Source organism: Callospermophilus lateralis, unplaced genomic scaffold (assembly GCF_048772815.1).
Source record: "Callospermophilus lateralis isolate mCalLat2 unplaced genomic scaffold, mCalLat2.hap1 Scaffold_190, whole genome shotgun sequence".
Taxonomy (NCBI): domain Eukaryota; kingdom Metazoa; phylum Chordata; class Mammalia; order Rodentia; family Sciuridae; genus Callospermophilus; species Callospermophilus lateralis.
Window position 1 is genome coordinate 1,283,919 of NW_027512918.1, and position 20,280 is coordinate 1,304,198.

General features: G+C 48.2%; 1 pseudogene; it reads left to right on the forward strand.

The window, feature by feature from the left end:
• LOC143640349 (inactive carboxypeptidase-like protein X2) overlaps positions 1–20,280 on the forward strand; it is a 91,270-nt pseudogene that overhangs the window by 50,646 nt on the left and 20,344 nt on the right.

Here is a 20,280-nt window from a genome sequence, read left to right on the forward strand (position 1 = left end):
GATGTCTCTCTTCCTGGGCTGGTAGGAAGCTCTCTCCTGATGCTGGCCAGTGGCAGTGAGCTATGGCCCTGCCCATGTGGCCTCTTGTGGGCCGAGTCACCAAGCCGTGATGCACAGTAGGTCAGAACCTGTGTTTGTGGGAATGTGACTGCATCCTGAGTGGAGGAGCATCTGTTTGCATCTTTGATAAAGAAAATTAAAAATATGTATGCAATAGTTTCAAAATCTGAAGTTCTTTGGGATCTAAATGAGCTGTTTTGTTTCTCCCAGGGGATGTTTTCTCGTAGGTTCAATGATGTTTTAAGATTGCCAGCCAGTGAAACCTCAGAGAACCTCCTGGGTGCTCCTCGGGAACCGAGTAGGTGCTCCTGTTGTAACGCCATTTTTGTCCCTTTGAGAGTCCTGGGAAAAGTCCAGCTTTCCTGGCTTAATGTCTGGATGCCCTCCCCTGCCCCGTCGCCGGCACCTCCCCCGCAGCCCAGGTGTCTCCTTGGCACACTGCTTGCTGTTCTTTTCCTCCCCTCATAACCGGGCCCCTACACAGGGCCCTGCAAGCAGACACCCCTTCTTTGCCCTCTGAGGGTTGATTCAGGGTAACCAGGGCGCGGCTGAGCCACAGTGGAGGCTCCGTGACCCTTTGCTGTGGCGTTTTATTTGTATGGACACCAGGTCTTCATCACGCAGTCCTGTCTCCCCAAGTTCCGCTTCTTCTTTGTGGCCCACTCCTCTGTTTCCCTGGTTTTAAGGGAGGATGGATTAGGGGGTGTGATAATGGCATAGGAGGGTGTTTTGTTGTGTTTTCACATTTCTAAGCTGAGGGAGCTGCTGCAGCCCAGAGGAGCGTCATGGGGGCCCTGTCTGCTCTCCAGAAGCCTCTGATGCAGGGCTTCTTTGCTTGGACCCTGGGGCTTTGAGTCAAAGCCTTCAGTGCTGAGGAAATAATATCAAGGTGGCTTTGTGATGTGAAATAATCTCTCTGAGGGAAGTGGAAGAAAAGCCACAAAAGTGCTATGAATTTCAAGCCTTATCTAAGGATTAGGAGACCAAAGAGCAGGGCCATTGTGGCTACAGTCTACACGGCTAGCTCTCCACACAATGAGTGAGCCCTGACAAAGGAATCCAATATGCAGCCTTGGAGTGGACAAGGGTGAGGTGTGCCAGCCAGCCTGCCCCGCCTCCCGGCCTCTGCTGCAGGTGCCTCGCTCCCTCCGCCACACACTGGAGCTGGAAATGTCGGGGGTGCTGTAGCTGTAGGGCTAGGAGCAGGACTTAGCCATCCCGTGGCTTTAGCCTCTTCCTGTGGAAGGCACAGTCAGTCTCAGCGTCACAATGATGGGCAGGTGGCTCTTCTCTCACCCTGTATTATCAACCTATTAATTTTAATTAAAACAACTCCTCCTTAATTTCTTTATGGCTCTGACAGCTCATTTCCATCACAAGAGCAAGAAGGTTAAGCCTGAAGAGCCGCTCCCCAGAGTACCTGGAGAAGCCTCCGCTTGTGCTTCCGTCCAGCCTGACATCCTGGGGCCAGCCTGGGATTTGACATATGCCCAGGAGGAGGGAATCCTTATTAACAGCCCCTCTAGGAAGGGCACATGCTGTGCATCTGGCACTGAGCTCAGCCCCTACTGCTTTGGTCCATCTCATTGACTGAACAAGAAGGTAGAGTTGGTGTCTTTTATTTTTTTTTACAGCAGAGCTGTAAGAAGTCACAGGGAAGGAAGTGGAAGAACTAGAATTTAACTTTTGGCTTCTTGACCTCAGAACCAGCAGTCTTAACCTTCCACTATAACATCTCTTAATTTAAAAATGAACACACATTCTCATGGTAGCTATTATTTTCAGAAGAAGAGGTGGCTTTTTAAGTTCATGTAGTTACAAAGAATAAAAGTGGATTAGAGCTAATAAAATGGTTAGAATTCATTTCTCTGCTCATATTATTATTGTACATTTACTAAATGCCAAGTGGTTTTAAACGTGGGCATGTGTGGTCTTGTTCAATGGTGAAATGTTGAAATCTTTCCTTCAGTCCCAGTGAGGAGACAAAAATGTCCGTTATTACCACGGCTTTCAGCATTCAACTGGAAGTCTTAGCAAGTACTAAAGCAAGAAAAAGAAATTGAAAACCTAATGATTGGAAATAAACAGAACTGCCATTGCTTTTGGATGACATAATCATATCCATAAAATAGCTAAAGAGATCTACAAACTATTAGAATTAACTAATGAATTAGCAAAATAGCTGGATACAAAAAGCATTTATATATCCTTAAAATAAACAAGTTGAAAATAAAGTTTAAAGTGATATCATCTTTAAAATCATTGAAAAATCAACTACTTAAGAATAAATATAGCAAATCTGGCAATCAATGTAAGTAAATAGGTGGGTATATCATGTTTATGGATTGGAAGAGTTAATATTGTAAAGATGCAAAAGTATAAAACTCATTTCTATACTCAATGTCATGTTATTCCAGTTAAAATCCCAGAAGACTCTGTTTTGGCAATTAACATACTGATCCTAAAATTTATATGGGAGGGCCAAGGATAGATAAATTAGAAAAGCAAAATCAAAGTGGGGAAACACAATGCAAGATATTAAAATATGTCATAAATCTGTAGAAATTAAGGCAGGTTTAGGATAAGGTATGGAATAGACCAAGGGAACAGAATAGAGGGTCTAGAAACACACCTCCACATGAATAGTAATACGACTTATAACAAAAGTGCCACAGAGGAGCAGCAGTAAGATCATCATGTAAATTTCCTGAGTTAATTGGAAGCCCATATGGAAAACAATGTATCTTTAAAAGATTTGTTAAAATTTGTTTTAATTAGTTATACATGACAACAGAATGCATTACGTACTTTGATATACATAGATATATGGGATATAATTTCTCATTTTTCTGAGTACACATGTTGTAGAATCACGATGGTCATGTGGTCATATAGGTACATAAAGTAATAATGTCTGTTTCAGCCTACTATCCTTCCTCTCCCCACATCCCCTCCCCTCTCTTTATTTCTCTCTATGTAAATAAAGTAACTTTATACTTCTCTAGTGCCCCTCCCTCATTGTGAATTAGCATCTGCATATTAGAGAAAACATTTAGCCTTTGTTTTTTGAGATTGACTTATTTTACTTAGCATGATATTCTCCACCTCCATCCATTTACTAGCAAATGCTGTGATTTCATTTTTCTTTAAAGCTGAGTAATATTCCATTGTATATATATATATATATATATATATATATATATATATATATCATATCATATCATATTTTCTTTACCCATTCATCTATTGAGGGACCCCTAGGTTGGTTCCAAAGTTTATCTATTGTGAATTGAGCTGCTATAAACATTGATGTGGCTGCATCATTGTAGTATGCTTATTTTAAGTCATTTGGGTATAAATAGAGGAGTGGGATAACTTGGTCAAGTGGTGATTCCATTCCAAGTTTTCTGAGGAATCTCCATACTGTTTTCCATAGTGGTAGCACCAATTTGCAGCCCCACCAGATATGTATGAGTGTACCTTTTCCCCCACATCCTTGCCAACATTTATTGTTGCTTGTGTTCTTGATAACTGCCATTCTGACTGGAGTGAGATGAAATCTTAGTGCAATTTTTATTTGCATTTCTCTAATTACTAGAGATGTTGAACATTTTTTCATATATTTTATTTATCAATTGTATTTCTTCTTCTGTGAAGTGTCTGTTCAATTGCTTAGCCTATTTATTGATTGAGTTATTTATGTTTTTTTGGTGTCAAATTTTTTGAGTTCTTTATATATTATACAGATTAATGCTTCATCAGAGGTGCATGTGGTAAAGATTTTCTCCCAATCTTAAGCTCTCTCCTCACATTATTGTTTGTTTCCTCTGCTGAGAAGAAGCTTTTAAATTTAATTTAAATTTCTTGATTTTACTTCTTGTGCCTTAGGGGTCTTGTTAAGGAAGTCAGATATTTGGCCAACATGGTGAAGATTTGGACATTCTTCATAGAAATAGAAAAAGCAATCATGAAATTTATTTGGAAAAATAAGAAACCTAGAATAGCCAAAACAATCCTGAGCAAGAAAAGTGAAACAGGAGGCATCACAATACCAGACATTAAACTACACTACAGAGCTATAGTAATAAAAACGGCACCAAAATAGACTTGTAGACCAATGGTACAGAACAGAAGACACAGAGACAAACCCACACAGATACAGTTATCTTATACTAGACAAAGGTGCCCAAAACATTCACTGGAGAAAAGATAGACTATTCAAAAAATGGTGCTGGCAAAACTGGAAATCCATATGTAGCAAGTTGAAATTAAACCTCTATCTCTCACCCTGCACAAAAATCAACTCAGAGTGGATCAAAGACTTAGGCACTAGAATAGAGACCCTGCACCTAATGTATCTTAACCCCTACTTCACACCATACGATAATCAATTTCAGATGGGTTGCAGAAGTAAATGTGAAAGATAAAGCAATGAAGCTTTCAAGAGAAAACAAAAATTTATTGAAAAGGGCACAAATACTAAACAATGATAAAGAAAAATAGTTAATTGATTGGTATTAAGAAAATCTTTTTGTCAAAAGGTACAAAGAAAGTGAATGAAATGACGGAATCATAGATAATACTTTCAGACCATATATTCAATCAAAAATCTCATCTCTAGAATGCAGAAAGAACTCTTGAAAACCTGTATTAAAAAAGTGGCTAACTTAACTGGAGAAGGGGGGGAATGTAAGAACCTCATAGATGTTACTCAAATGTCAATAGACCTGTGAAACCTATGGCTTCGTTAGTTGCCAAGTAGTTCACTTAACACTCACCCGAATGGCAAAGATGAAGGGGAAAGACATGCCACATGTTGGCGAGAACCCGGAGCAGTGGGGGCTCTCTGGGGCCTGAGTGCAAATAGTTCCAATTAACTTGGAAAATGGCTGCAGCTGAACATACATATATAAATAGACATCTATGACTCAGTGACCCAGAAATTCTTCTCCCAATTATACACCAAACAGGATTTTGTATAAATTTGCCAAGAGACACATACAAAAATATTTACAGGAGCACTGCTTTTAATAGTTCAGACCCCAAATGACTCAGATCCTCACTGGCAGTAAAATGGGCAGATAAGGCGGAGTATCTGCTCAGAGAGGAATACTGAAAAGCACAGAGAGTGGAAGGAAAATCTCATGGCTGTAGTTGATAATAGGAACCGCGGGAGACAGCGGGCTGAGGCGTGGCCCAGGGCAGAGCTCTCACCCAGCGTGTGCGAGGCAGAGGCCCCGGGTTGCATCTACAGCATTGCATCATGATGACAGTAAGACAAAGTCTGAGACAAAATGAGCAAAGGCCTCACGAGAACTTGGGGCCAGAAGACCCCTCTGTGGGCGTGTTCACCTCAGCTGGGTTCAAAGGTCGGGGAAGGAGAGGCAGCTTTACAGTGCAAACAGGGAACTACATCTCCAAATAGCAAGCATCCTATGATGAGGCAAATTTAGGAGGCAGAGGAGAATTTCTAGTTGGCCTTCAGGTACTTTTGACCGGGCTGCTTGGTGGACTTCAGGGCTGGGGGTCAGCTCCCTACTGCATGACAGAGAAGTCCTGCTCCCACCACATGGCCTCCAGAGCCCACCTGGCCTGGCCCTGCACCTTTGGCCCTCACTGGGTGCTCCAGGCTTCCTGTGTGGCCTCCAGAGCACCCGGTCTCTCCTTTCTCCATCTGTGAGTTGTTTGGACTCCTGTAGGGGATAAAAGACACTATCAGACGATTTCAAAAAAGGAGTTTAAAATCCCAAACCCAAACTAAGAATGAAAAGGACATACAATGAAAACTTGGCTAGATAGGAGGGCCAGGACAGGCTTTTTGATACAGTTTGATTTCTGAATAATTTAGAGGCAAACAGAAGAAGCAGTTGAGACGGATGGAACTGTATGTTAAAGACCCTGAGGCAGCAGAGTGTGTTTCCATATGGGGAATTGAAGGAGAGAACACAGAAAACAAGAGGTAAGTTAGGGTCTTGCACAGCATGGTGAGGATTTTGGTCTTCATACTAAGATGAGGATACACCTGCTGTTGGAAGGCTAGATGCTTAAAGTTAAGAGGTATTTCAAGCAGGAGGTGACATGATATTGCACTAGCAAAGTGAGCCTCTGACTCTGGGATTTACTGGGGAGCAGTTTAGATTCCAGGAGACCATGTAGAGGCAACTGTAATAGTCCTGGCCCCAGAGAATGGGCTGGGTTGGTCACAAGGGAGTTAGGACAGAGTTGTGAGCCTTCTGCAAAGATGTGGGTGGTCGAATAGCCTAAACATGGTGACTGGAATGTAGGGGAGGGGCGGGGTGTGAGAGCCAAGGATGGTTCCTGGACCCTGACGCCTGGGGGGATGGTGGTACTTTCCCGGAGGCCACCATGTTGGGGTGCACAGTGGCAGAAAGCTCAGAGATGTCACTTAGACATCAAGTAGAGGGTAAAGTGGGCAGGAGACCCGGCTGCTCTGCAGTTCAGACAGAGTTCCAAGGCATCACTGAGTCATTATTCAAACAAACACAATTTTTATCTATATGTTTTTTAAGTTTGAGAAATTATTTCATTCTCTCTTTTTTTTCTCTCTCTTTCCTTCTTCAGAGGATTTATTTCCATTTTTCTTTCTACCTCCCTTTTGTGGAGTGTGTGTTTCTTTTGCCCGAGGGGTCACCTAAATGTGCCACCTCTCCCTCAATAGCTGCAGACCCCAACTCTGACCTCTGCCTCCAGAGCCCAGTGGGAACGTGTCAGCTGACACAAAGCGGCACCTCCTGTGAGTCATTTGGGAATCGAGATGGGGTAAAGGGGTTGCTGTTTGGGGGGACGGTCGTTGTCCAGCAGAGGACACCTGAGCCGAGGGAGGTGCTTCTCAAGGGCCTGTTTGCTACGTCCACTGCAGTGGTGGGCTCCGGCCTGGGGCTCGCAGGGGGAATCGTGTTGCTTGGGAGATTCTGGCTTCTTGCAGGGATCTGGAGCAGTTGGTGGGGAGCAGGGAAGAGGGGAGAAGGTGACAGGCACGGGTTTGTTTCCAAGCCTGTGTGAAAGCCCCCGAGAAGAACTTTCATGCCACGTCTGTCAGATGAACCAGAATGAATAAAACCAGCTGCTGTGTCTGAAGACTCACTGGCCACTCCTGACTCGACAAGAAGCTCAGAACCTTCTTGGGAAAGCTCTGGACCCTGAGACCAAGTGGACTTCACAGCACGGGAAGGATCCCAAGCAGTTCAGCGGGCAGAGTTTGTGAGAAAACCAGGGAAGGTGCTTAGGGCCAGTATTTAAGAAATGAGGAAGGGTGAAGGCAGAGGGAAAATTTCTACCCTGCCTAAGAATTAATATTATGAAAAATGAGGCAGAGGGAAGAAGTGTTCTCACCACATTCAAGTTCTTGCTCTGAGTTTGCTGAGTCTCTCCCCTTGAGCTTTTCTCCGGGAAGTCAGATTACAGCTGCTTTGTCCCCAGTGACATTGGGGCAGTAGGATGTACTGACAGAGGTTTGGCTTTGAGTCTGCACACTACTGGCAGGGACCATCTGTGTGACCAGGACAGCCAGGGAGAGACTCAGCGTCCCTCAGAGACCCAAGCTGTTTGGTTTTTGGTTGCAGGATCTGGTTTGCAATTGCAGGATCTGGTTTGTTACATTCCCAAGTCAGTTTCCCGAATGAAATGTTTAAGCAGTTTCTGGCCTGTCCTGAGACTATTTCCCCAAACTCTTCCTGTGGGCTATGTCACTGTTGACTACAAACAAATGCCCTGTTATGTGTGGTTACTGCTGAGCGCTGCCTGGGGCTGGGCATGGTCCCACATGTTAGAGGGTATCAAACTGTTCTTTGCTTCCCAAATCCTTTAAGGTAGGTGCTTCCATGATTCCCAGCCTAAGGACGAGTAACCAGCAGCATAGATGGGTCAATTACCTGGCCAAGGTTGCATAGCCAGTGGCTTGGAACCAGGGTTTGGCCCAGTGCTGGGAAGAGCATGTCTGCTTCCTGGACCTGACTCCTTTCTCCCTCCCCCTCAGCACTGCACACACGTTAGGTATTCCTCAACAGCCTCTTGCTGAACGAGTGTACTGTCGACTCTCACACCCCCAATAATTGAACCCCACAAGAGCCTCTGCTGTCTTATTTCTCCACCCACCTGGAGGAGGTAAACATTGTACAGATCCAGTGATGCTTTGTTTTCTCCTAGGAGTGACTGGGTGACGTCCTATAAGGTCATGGTGAGCAATGACAGCCACACGTGGGTCACTGTCAAGAACGGATCTGGAGACATGGTGAGTCTCTTCTTGGTTCTGGCTGTGTGGGACCCTGCAGAGAGACGTGATATGCCTAGTCACCTGGGACTTACCATTTCTGGGTCCACTCCAGCCAACCCTGAGAGTGTGATGGACAGTGACCCCTTTCCATGGCCCAAAGTTCAGCACCAGGTGGTCACCTTTGGGGACGATGTGGACTCCTGCCTTTCCTCCTGTCGCAGGGTCTGAACCCAGCCTCTTACCCACACCCAGGCCAGCCCTGGAGAGAGACAGCATCCAGGGCCCCTCACAGCTGTTCAGTTATGAGTTTCCTAACTTTTTCTAATGCCCTTGGATCTTTAGCTCTGTGATGTGGTGCAGCTTCACACTGCAGTCACACTGAGATACTCAAGGGCACATTCCCAGCACCATGTCCCCTGTCTCACACCCATCTCGCACACCGCCTGCAGATTCCTTATCACCCACATCCCTGTGTCCTGGTAGAAGGGTGCCAGCTGCTCTTCTACCTGGGAACCCATTGCTGTGTCTTTCTCTAGAATATTCCAAGATAGGTATGTCTTTCCCCCCATGTCAGGTCAAATGCAACTGCTTCCCCACAGCTTTGCTTGGTCTTCTTCTGCTGAAATACAAAAGCTCTGTGGTGTTCCTTTGCCCTGACCTTGATAGTTATCTTACAGTCAATAGGTTCTCCCCAGGCCCCAATCGATGGGGGCTTCCTGGGACCTGACTCCTTTCTCCCTCTCCTCAGTGCTCAACACACATTAGGTATTCCTCAACAGCCTCTTGTTGAGCCAGTGGACTGCCAATCTCACACCCCCAATAATCAAACCCTACAAGAGCCTCCTTTCCCCCTTGAACATAAATAGATATTTGAAGGAAACAGTGAAAAAGAGATCCCTGTGCTCAACGAGCTGCCTGTTCCCATGGTGGCCCGCTACATCCGCATCAACCCGCAGTCCTGGTTTGACAACGGCAGCATCTGTCTGAGGATGGAGATCCTAGGCTGCCCACTGCCAGGTGAGTCCACCCACCTGCACTTCCTGCAGGGCAGGATGCTGACACAAAACAGGTGCCAGCCGGGGTGAGTAAAATTAAACTGCACAAATGTTTTCTAGTGTTAAAAAGAAGAGATGTGTCTATTTAGAATATTTTGAAAATACAAGTGAACCCAAAAGAAAACAAGTACCCCCATTATCCTGCTAAGAAGCATCATGAACATTGGGGGTATCGAGGTCTCTTGCCAAGGGAGGTTTTTCCCATTGTGCATATTTCAAGGTTGACAATTACCCAACCCCACCACTCAAGGGTGAGCAGAGACACTATAAAGGGGTTTTGGAGCATTGGGGTACAACTCAGCCATCGAGCTCTTGTGAGCATGTGCAAGGCCCTGGGTTCCATTCCTAGCACTACAAAAAAAAAATTTTGGAGGCCACATTTATTTGTCTCTTCAGATCCCACTCTTCTAGGTAGAGGAGGTAGGCCAGCAGCAGCAGAAGTTCACTTTAAACTTGACCCTTGATGTGGTCTTGTTTAGAGAGCTTCATGGGATGCCTGTGTCTTGGGTCACTTATTCTTATTGGTTGTGTTTTCTTGGCCCTATCTCTACATGATGGTTTTAGTGTGTGACCCTAGGGTAACAGGGAGAATGGTGGGGACTCCTGAGCCAGCTGGGTCCCTGCTCTGTCTTGCTCTGGACAGGCTGGCCTGAGCTGGCTCTCATAGATGGTTGGCTTGTGTGCTCAGGGACCTGTGGTAGCAGCCTCTTCCTCCTGCCCAGACATCTCCAGGGAAGGCAGCAGGCAGGAACTTTCTCATTCCTGGGCACCCTGAGTCAGGAGGACCAGGAGCGAGCCATGACTCATCTCTCCCAGGCTGCTCCTCCAGGGAGCCTCCCTGCACTTGATCTTGCAGGTGTGAGCTGACCCCAGCTCCCTCTGGACCCCCAGTTCTTCCTAGTGCTCTGGGGGCCTGGCACCTCCAGCTCTGAGGCTGTGTCTATCACTACCCCACCCCTATCATGAACTCACTTTTACTGGGTTGTCAAGTGTGTTTATGTCATTGTGCTCTTTTCCTCTCAATCCCATAGTTTCTATGAACTCGCTTTGGCAACCATGGATTTTTTGAGACCAAGTTGAATCTAGGTACCTACTTAATTTCCCTCATGTCAGATATTTTGTTTTATAATTGTTCACACCTACTTTTTTTATGTCATTAAAACTGGCAGAGACCCACTGTCTTACTGATGCTTTCTCTCCTAATCCATGGAGAGATCCTGTGTTTTTAATCTGCCTTGGAGAGTTGGAAGTTGAGTTGTTTCCAGCGTCCTGATTCTGTGAACACCCGCAGTGGGCATCCCTGTTCCTCCATCACCATTTCACATCACTATTCCACGTGTGCATGTCCACGGTTAATTCCCAGGATTGCCTTGGGGAGTGTGGGGTTGCTGGGACAAAGGAAGCGCCCATTGTCAAGGATGGCTTGGGGAGAGGCTGCCTGGTTTGAGATTGAAGTCTCCTTTTGTGGCCTGTTGTGTTGGAACTGGGCACTGCTGTCCAGGTCCAGCCTGTTGCCATTCGGTGCCTGCCGGGCTCAGTGTGTCCTAAGGCCCTGAAGTCAGTAGGTATCTGCAGAGGGGGAGTCATGGACTCTGGCCCTCTTTACATGAACCTGGGACTCTTGTTCAGCAACCGCCAGTCTGTTTGCTTTAAAGAGAAGGGTCATGGTTCTTCTCTGCAGGCAGGAATTTATCTGTTGTTAGCAAAGGGCAGAGGGCAGCCTGTGCAAGTCTCATGAAATAAATATTTCTCTGTGAAGTTATTCTTGGGGTGTGTTTGAAGATAGGTCCTGGGAGCTGTTGAATCACTCGCAGAGACAGTTGCATTGTGAAATCTGGGTGGCTGTCAAGTATGGCCTCAGCAGTATTCTGCTGTCCCCCCCTAAATATTTAGGACCATTTTTCTTCTAGAAGTTACTTAGCACTCTGTCCAGAGGTGCACTAGTGTTCACACATGCCGCCTGGTGGTAGTCAGGTCCGAGGACCAGGGTGGCACAGAGGTCCAAGTTGAGCCTCTCATCATCGCTGTGCGGAAAAGATACCTTCATGAAAGTTAATGAGATTGAAGCCAGAGTTGTGCAGACAATGCAGCTCCCCAAACCCAAGGTGACCTTGAGGTCTAAATGCAGCCACCAGTTCCATGCTTCCTGGAATTCTTTTTATGAAAAATGTACTTACCTCCATTCTGCATCTCTGCATTCCAACCATGCCCTCCCTTCTCCTTTTCCTGTGAGGCCTCTGGTGGAGGCGGACTTGGAGGGTGCGGGTTGCTTTTTAAGACTTGGTGAATATTTCCAGAAATCTTTGAGCTGGAAAGTGCATTACCATAGACCATGGACTATTAATAGGATTTTTAAAGCTCAGAAGTAAAAGAAAATGGGGCGCTGTAGTTGCATGGGTTTAGAGTTTCAGGTCTGCAAGATGAAAAATGTTCTGTAGCTGGATAGTGCTGCGCATATTGAGTGAAGCATGTGGCATATAGCAGTGTTCCGTAACAATGGCACCAAGCGAGGGAAGGCCTTTTGCTCCAAGACGGAAGCCATGTCTCCATTAAGCACCGGGTGTCAGCCGGACACAGGCCAGATCCAACTGAAGATGAGATCACAAGATTGCTCTCATTTACTGTGGTCATTGAGGTAGTGAACAATGGGCCAAAGAATTAACAGTTAATTATTTAATAGGAAAACATGTGCATCTGCTGTGAGAGTTGAGCCTTTAAGCTGCATGAGTATACTGCCTTGTAAAGGGAGATCTGCTTGCTAGAGTTGATTGCTAGACGGGGTGACCACCCATCCCAATTGTCTTGGACACAGGAAGTTTTCAATTTATCAACCAGGACAGCCCCAAGCAAACCAGCACATGGTGGCCTCTCTCTGGTTAGACCACATCTCAGTCAGCAGAATCAGGGGAACAGAGCATTTGGGGAGTTTGGTAAGGGGAGTCTGTTGGGAAGACAGCTTTAGGTACCAAGGTCTGGAGTTTGTCCCTGTAACTAGGGTGTCTCTGAGGAATCAGCTGTTTTTCAGCATATAGGATGTGCCCCGAAGGAGACAGGAGCCAAAGCTCCATCTGAGACAGTCGGGCTTGTAGACTGAGGCAGCTGGGGCTTCAGATGGGAGCACGCTGTTCCAACTAGCTTAAGAGAAAAAAGTGGGCTGATGTCAAATCTTAGGAGCGGGTCTGAATTTGGCTTCAGGTTAGGGTAGGTCTACTGTCTCAGGGCCTTCTAGGTCAGGGCTCACTTGGTCTCTTGCAGACAGGCAGGTGGCCACTGATGACCAAAGTCATCCTCTCTTCAGAGAGATTCCAGAAGGAGAGACTCCTCAGATCTGGGCTAAGAGTCTTCTGGTGGCCCCGTGTGGATCCTGGGATCACTGGGCCCAGTGACTGTGGCCAGAACAAGTGTGTTAACTGGCTGGCCTGAGTCACATGGCAGCGCAGCTCCCTCAGAACTCACAGGGAAAGGAATTCTTTTGCCCACAGAGGGAATTTGGGGATGGACACATGGGATGCCAATTGCTCTGTGTGCACTCATTACTTCAGACTGTGGCTCCTAGTAGAGCCTCAATTAAAACCTTGGCCAGTCAGAATAAATGGACAGGAAAGAAGAATTTTTTTCAGGATAGGGAGACTGAAAGTTGTGCAAACTCGCTGTGGCTTTGAGACAGTTCTGGAACTTGTACCTGAACCTTTCAGCAAACTGATTAGTCTTAAGGAAGGAAGAATATCCCAGACACAAAGTTCTTTTGTCCTGGAGGCTCTCAGTTTTTCTTCACTGCTTTTCACAACCTTGAAGGCAGAACTTGTGTTGGAAAACAAAGGGGGCTTTCAAGTCCTTTGGAAAGAGGCCCCAGAGACTGGGGCAGGGTGTGGAATAGCTCTCAGCACACAGCTCTGGTTAGGTTCACTGTAGATGACTGGGTAGGTTTGGTGGAAATTAATGCAAAAAATACATGCTTCTCATTTGCTTTGAAATCTACAGGTTTGGAATTCAAAGGGAAGGCAGCTTGCCAGAGGTGTTGTCAGCCCACTCCCCAAAGGAAAGTGTTGGAGAAATGAGTGGGCCTCTGGCTGAGCCTCTCTGTTCTTGCTGGCCAGCATGCCCGCCTGCCTCCGGAGACATTTCCTTTTCTCCTTGGTTACTCGTATCTGATTGTATCACTGGAAAACCTTTTGTGAAGATTTAAAATTCTATTTTCAGTGTTTGTGTTCATCTGTGATTCTTACCTTGTGGCAGGTGACCTCAGTTCTGAAGGGTGAAGCCATCTTCAAGGGCGCAGGGCTGGCTCAGCTGACCGGCTGGGTGGAACATCACTGATGCCTTCTCCCTGCTGCCACACACTGGGCGGCTGTCAGCCTTCCGGCCTGCAGGGTCAGCTGGCGTTCTGTTAAAGTGTGGTTCTACCCTGCTGAGTCAGAAGGTTCTGTCAGGTTGGTTCTGACAAAGAGCCAGTGCTGCACATTCGGATCAGAGATAGGGCCCAGCCTGCCACCCTAGGGAGCAAGTGCCCGTCCTTCTGCCACCTACCTTGGCTCTGCTTCCAGAATGACCTTGGAGCCTCCTGCATCAAGCCAAGGCCGCTGTGGCTCTCCAGCTGCTCACATGCTCCTAGGGTTGTGGGTCGGCCTTCCAAAGCTCCCATGTTCTTCCTGTCGGGAGCTGGTGCTGTTGGAGATGCTACCAGGCTGGCCGGGGCCTGCCACCCTCCTTTCCTGTCATCATCAGATGAGGAGAAGGACCTCAGCACCAACGGATGTCCCTTCCTGCTGTCCTCCTTGTTCTTCCTCCTCAGTGTCCCCTTCTTTCTGTGTGTTCTTTGGTTTTTATAATTATATGCAGAATACAAGCTTAAGAAATTAAAGGGTAAAAATCAACTTATGCTTCTGGAAGGGAATCAAGCGAAGAGCATGCATGTCCTCCCCAGAGCCCAAGCCCTAGTCCTCAGGGTCACCGCGGTTAATATGGTCTGATTACACCTACCAAGGAACTTATGCTCCCATGAAGGGAACTCACTGACTTCAGCATTATGGTCACTCTGTGTCTTGTGAGTGCAAGTCCAGGGAGGGCCGAGCTGCAGGGCTGGCTATTCAGCAGCTCCTGATGTAGTTGGGCTTCTCTGTCTTTTGCTCCTGGTAGTCCATGTCCCTGAGGTCCTCCTGGGGCTAGTTCCTCTTGTAGTCAGATGCCCACTGTGGCAAGCAGGCGATGTGCTTCTGCACACTTTTCCCGTTCTCCTCTGTGCCCAAGTGCTGGAGCAGTTAGAGTGGCCGGGGGGCTGGGGGCGGGCATGCTTTGATGGCCTGGAGCTGGGGCCCTGAGTTTTCTAGAGGTGGGAAGAGGGGACTTCCAAATGTGGGGCCTCTGTTAGGAAGAACAAAAGGAATGTGTCCCCAGTAAGAGCCCAGCAGTGTCCACACACTTCCTAAAGTCCCTGCATATGCGCACAGCTTTGATATTGCATCTATTTCTTTAGAGAGGCTGTTTGCTAGGCACATAGGATGTTTCCTCTACCACTACCAGTAGATCGGTGAGGCCAGAACCACTCTATTCCCTGTTTATGGGTGAAAAACGAAGGCAAAGACTGACTAGTGACTTGCTCAAGATCACACAGCACATAAATGGAAAAGATCTGGACCCAGGCACCCTGGCTCTGCACCCTTAGCCACTGGGTGATTCCAAACCCTGTCTTGCTCCCTGTGTCTCGGTTCTCTGCCTCTGAGCCAATGTTAGGAGCTCGAGGTTGGACTGGGCTGGGAAGGCTTTGCCATCCCCCCGGTGCTTTCATGAGTCAAGCCCTAACAGGGTTACCACAAGTAACAGAATGGTGTGAATGAATTCAAGGTCATCTCTCTGTCCCCAGATCCTAATAACTATTACCACCGACGAAATGAAATGACCACCACGGATGACCTGGATTTTAAGCACCACAACTATAAGGAAATGTGCCAGGTAAGACCCAGGACACGGGGAGTGGGGCCGTGGCTCCGTGGTAGAGCTCTCCTCTAGCGTGCATGAGGCCCTGGGTTCAACACCAGCACCTCACAAAATAAACACAGAACAAAACAAGAAACTGAGCTTGTAGCCTCAGGCCAGGAGTTTGTGCAGGGCAAATGCCCTAAGCAATTCGTATGTAGGGTTCATGTTCAAGGGACAGGAACCTGAATTGTCCCTTTGGCTGTGGAAGACACACTGAATGCTCGCACCTTCAAGACTGAGGGGTCTTTCTGGGATTCAGTGATCAGGAAGGTTCTCCCACTGCACAGGGTTGAAATGGGCCTGAAATCCAGACTCTCTTCTCATTTAATACTCCAGTTCCTAAGAACCACTGTGTGTGTGAGCCAGGTCAGGGACGGAGGAAGTCAGTCATGTGCAGAGTCGAAGAAGAGGAAGCACATGGGGACCCTGCTGTTGGCAGGACTCTGCTGGAGCCCACATCACTGCGTTCAGTCCTCTAACACCCCAGGAGGGTAGCACTGTGGTCATCCTTTCTTACAGATGAGGAAACCAAGTCACCAAGTCACTGCACAGCATTTCCCTGTGTTACACAGATTCTCAGTCTCCATCTTGGTTGCCTGTTATAGTCACACTGGGGGAATTTGTAAAAATACGCTTTCCTGAACTCGCTTCAGAACAAGTAAAGCAGAACCCTTAGGAGAAGGACCTGGGGACTCAAGATTTTAAAAGCTGACCTTGGGCTTCTGCTGCATAGCCAGGTCTCAGAGCTTCTGCTTGACACCTTTATAGTGGGGGGTGCAGTTGGCAGGAAAAGACCATCAGAGGAGATTCCCCAGGTTTGATCAGCGAGGCCCGGAGTCTGAGCAGTGGCAGCCTGTGCCTGCTGGCTGAGGAAGGGGGGAGGGCCACCACTAATCAGAACAGGTAAGGGGCAGCCCCTGGGTGGAGCGCATTGCCTCTGACATCCTGTTCCATGTCTGCCCCCCACATGTGCTGGAAATGCACAGGGGTTGTGGGCAGACAAGAAGTCCCTAGAAATCAAAGCATCAGTCTGAAGAGTCAGAACGAGCAGGACTGTACGTGAGAATGTATTTTCAGAGAAGGATTCACTCAGGCAAATTACTGAGGCTCAAAGGAGGGCTGGAGGAGCAGAGGGAAGGAGCAGACGCCAAGACAAATGTGGAGGACGTGTCTGAGTTTGGGGCCTGTAGGCTGAGCCCAGTCCATGAAGGGAACACGCCCAGCAGCCCAGTGTCATTTAATTGACAGGCAGCTTCTAGACACCTGTCAGCACTGACCGGGAAAGTGGCAGTGTTGAGCCTCTTGCTCTTCAGAAACCCAGATGATGTCCTTGGACTTGAGGTCCATGACTCATGCCTGCGGCTATGCATTCTTGGGGTGTCTGTGGCTCTGCCCCCAGTTCCATCACAGGGGCACCATGGATTGACTCAGAACTGCTTTCTGGACATCTCAGGACATCCCACTGAGTCCAAAAGAGAGAAAATATCAATTTAGTTGGTGCAGTGAACGTCAAGAGCCATAAATCTGAGCCATAAATCTGCATTTAAAGGCAGCAGGCTGCACCAAAGTGTGTGGGTGCTGGTGTCGGTCAGTAGCCATTGCACATGGACAACGGGGCTCCTCTCTCAAGGAGAGCTGGTGGAGCAGCCTTCATCACGCAAGGTCACTGTCACTTGGGGGGCGGGTGTCAAAGCCACTACAAGGACATAGAATCATCAGTCAGCTGCCTCAGGGACACTGACTGAGTCCTCAAGGGTCCGCCTGCCTGGCAGTGCTCAACTGGAGACTGTCCAGGGAGCGTTTCTCCATTGTATGGCAAGTTCCCGAGTGTGACTTGCCACTTGGATTCCCTCGTGGCATTGGCTGGTTACTGTAGACGTCTCTCTACCTTGGGGACAATGGTTAGTTTACCCTACTATTGACAGAGACATTTCTGATGAGTAAAAAAAAAAAATAAAAAGAGAAACAGCAATGAAAAGCAAGAAGAGAAAGTGAAAATCTTACACCTTATGGGAGGGAGAGGCCAGGTGTGTGGCCTCCCGGGCTCAGGAACTCTCCTGAGCACCAACTTGAGAGGCTCTGCCCAGACCCAGGGAGGTGCAGGGGTTGGGGGGGGAGCCGAGAAGCAGGGGAGAAGGTGGGGGCCGAGTGGGAGAGCCGGGCCAGGAGAAGCAGAAGGCCTTCAGAGCGGGTCACAACTTATGATCACTTGACTGCTGTTCCTTCACAGACACCTTGTCCGTCTCCCTCATTGGAGCTGGTGAGGGCTTTGGCAGGCGGGAACAGAGGAGGGCATGCCCAGCAGCAAGGGCAGCAAGAACCGCGGCGTGGAGGTGGGGCGTTCAGGGAGTGTCTGCCACAGTGGGCAGTGGGCTGGGAATGAGCCTGGTCCTGAGGTTCCTCGCTGAGCAAGGCTGGGCCTCTTATCTGTGTGGAGAGAAGGTGAATAAGAGCCATTGGGTCCCCAGGACAGGGGCCTCCTGGGCCTGGACAAAGATGGAGGGAGGCATCTCTGAGGCCCTCTGGCTAGTCTGAGGCCACCTGGTAAAGTGAGTTGGGGAGAGAGAGGACTCTGGCCTTGTCCTGCAGGGGAGTGGGTGCTTTCCCAGGAAGGAGAGAGTGATTTTGAGGACTAGGTTTAACTTGACTCTTTTGGGAGGTACAGTGTTGCCGGGGCCCCATGCTCAGGAAGCCCTGGTTGCTTGGCTGATCTGTGGAGAGTGAGGTTCAGGCAGATGAAGGTAAAGGGACAGGACATGAGCCTCTCCATGCTGAGCCTGGCCCTGGGGGAGGTCGTGGTGGGGGGAGTCAGGGTAGGGCAGCGACCTGGGGGTCCAGACACACCAAAGTCCTGAGCCACGAGGTCCCTCCCAGCAATCCTCTCCTTCTTCCCATCCTGTGGAATTCCTTTCCCATTGACTGGGCGCAGTCTGTTTCCCAGGTGAATGAAGAAAGACCATGGAAGAGAACTTTTTCTCCTCTGCCTCCTTTTATTTATTCTTTAAACATTTTCATTCACTGGACAAACACTGTTGTATCAGTATGTGACCCCAAACCTACAGATAGATCCTTCTCAAACTTTCTTACCTGCCTCAGTCTTACATTTTCTCACATGTCTCAGTCTGTTCATACTTATGGTAACAAAATACCAGAGAACGAATAATTCACAAACAACAGAAGTGTATTTCTCGTTTTCTGGAGTTCAAGGTCAAGGCATCAGCACATCTGGTGTCTGGTAAGTCCTACTGTCCACTTCCAAGATGGCACCTTGTTGCTCTCCTGTGGTGGGAGGTAGAAGAGGGAAGGGCCTCGCTAGTTCCCTACAGACCTTTTAAAAGGATATTAATTTCATTCATTAGGACACCCCCTAAAGACCCATCTCTGTAGACCATCTCATTGGATCTTAGGTTTCCGCATATCACCCCTTAGCGACTCAGGGCAGGAAACGTGGTGTGTCTCCGAGTTTCAGCCTGGCTGTCTTTAGAATGGGGGCAGTCTCTCTGCCTTGTCTACGTCACCTGGAGGTCTTAGTGGTGAGATGACACATTTTTGCTGTCTCCTTTATGTTGGCAGGGATGTGGGTGCTCTTTCTTGTAGCCATTTTGTTGCCACCTGTGTGTGTCCCCTGTGATGTTCATGCCCCTCCCCTGTGGCAGGTGTCTGCCTCAGCTGTCTTGCAAACATGGGTCTTTAGCAATTGGGTTTTTCTCAACTGAATATTGCGAGTGAGTCACTGCAGAGTGAAGCACACTTTCCCCCAGAATCAACGAGAGAATCAGACCCTGAATTCCTAACCAGAGGAGCGCCTGTCACCTCTCGAAGGTGTGCCGGAAGCCAAGATAGTGAGGATAAATCCTTCAGGCCCTCAGGAATGCTCCTTAACCTGCTCTGCCCGGTGATGGCAGAATACCGTGTTATGCAGGTGACAACGACCACAGCATGACACCTGTCTGTATCATGGGCTCTGTGTAATATCAGTTTTCCAGTTTGAATAGATTTTCATCCACTATAAAAGTTGCAGCAGCCTATTTACAATTTACAAGGACCTTCAGTGTATCATTCTGCTGACCAGGAACCTTTGAAAGATCGTTCCAGTGCCTGCAGGCCCCTGCTGTCCTTCGGGGACTGTGCCTTTCCCTTGCTGAGCAGTCCAGCTCATTTTTTCAGAAAGGTGGAGCCCTTCCTAATGGGTGCTATCTGCCAACCATCCTGGCTGAACTCTTCCTGACATTAACAGAGGGTGGTGCAGCTGTCCCATGATGAGTGAAGCCTCCACCAGGAGCACGGGACCTGGTAAGGGGCAGGCTTCTCAATAAACATGCAGTGAATGGACCGTGACCCTTGAATCAGGGCGGCTTGCACTTGGAGTGGCTAAACGAGTTGAACCAAGCTGGCAAGTCCAAGCCGCCCCAAAGCAGACTGACAGGGCCTCGTTGAGTGGTCCAGGCAAGGCAGCCTCCAGGGAGGTGTCTCTGGTCCTCCCCCACAAGGGCAGCTCCCTCCGCGTGGCTGTGAAGCCTGGTGACTCCTTCAGCACTTGTGTCGCTCTCGCAGACCACAGCTGTCAGTCTGACCAGCCGACTCCAACGGCAAGATCCAGAAAGCAGCACAGAGGGATTTCACTTTGTGCTGACGCCTGCTTTGCGCCCTTCCCCTGTGACACCAGTTACGTGCCGCACGTGCGGTCCTCACTCAGCACTCACAGGAGTGGTGCTCTCAGCCCCTCTGTGTCGGCACAGCAGCTCAGGAGCACAGAGCGGGAGTGTCCCTCATCCTAGCACCATGTGCATAGGTCATGAGAAATTGGATTCAAGAGACACTCAGATGGACCACCCATGTCCAAGAATATTTATTAAGAAAGCAGGAAATCAGAGTGAAAAATAATGACCACAGTCAAGGAGGTGATGACAAATGTGATGAACAGCCAGGGAGGTGACAGCCACAACCAGGGAGATT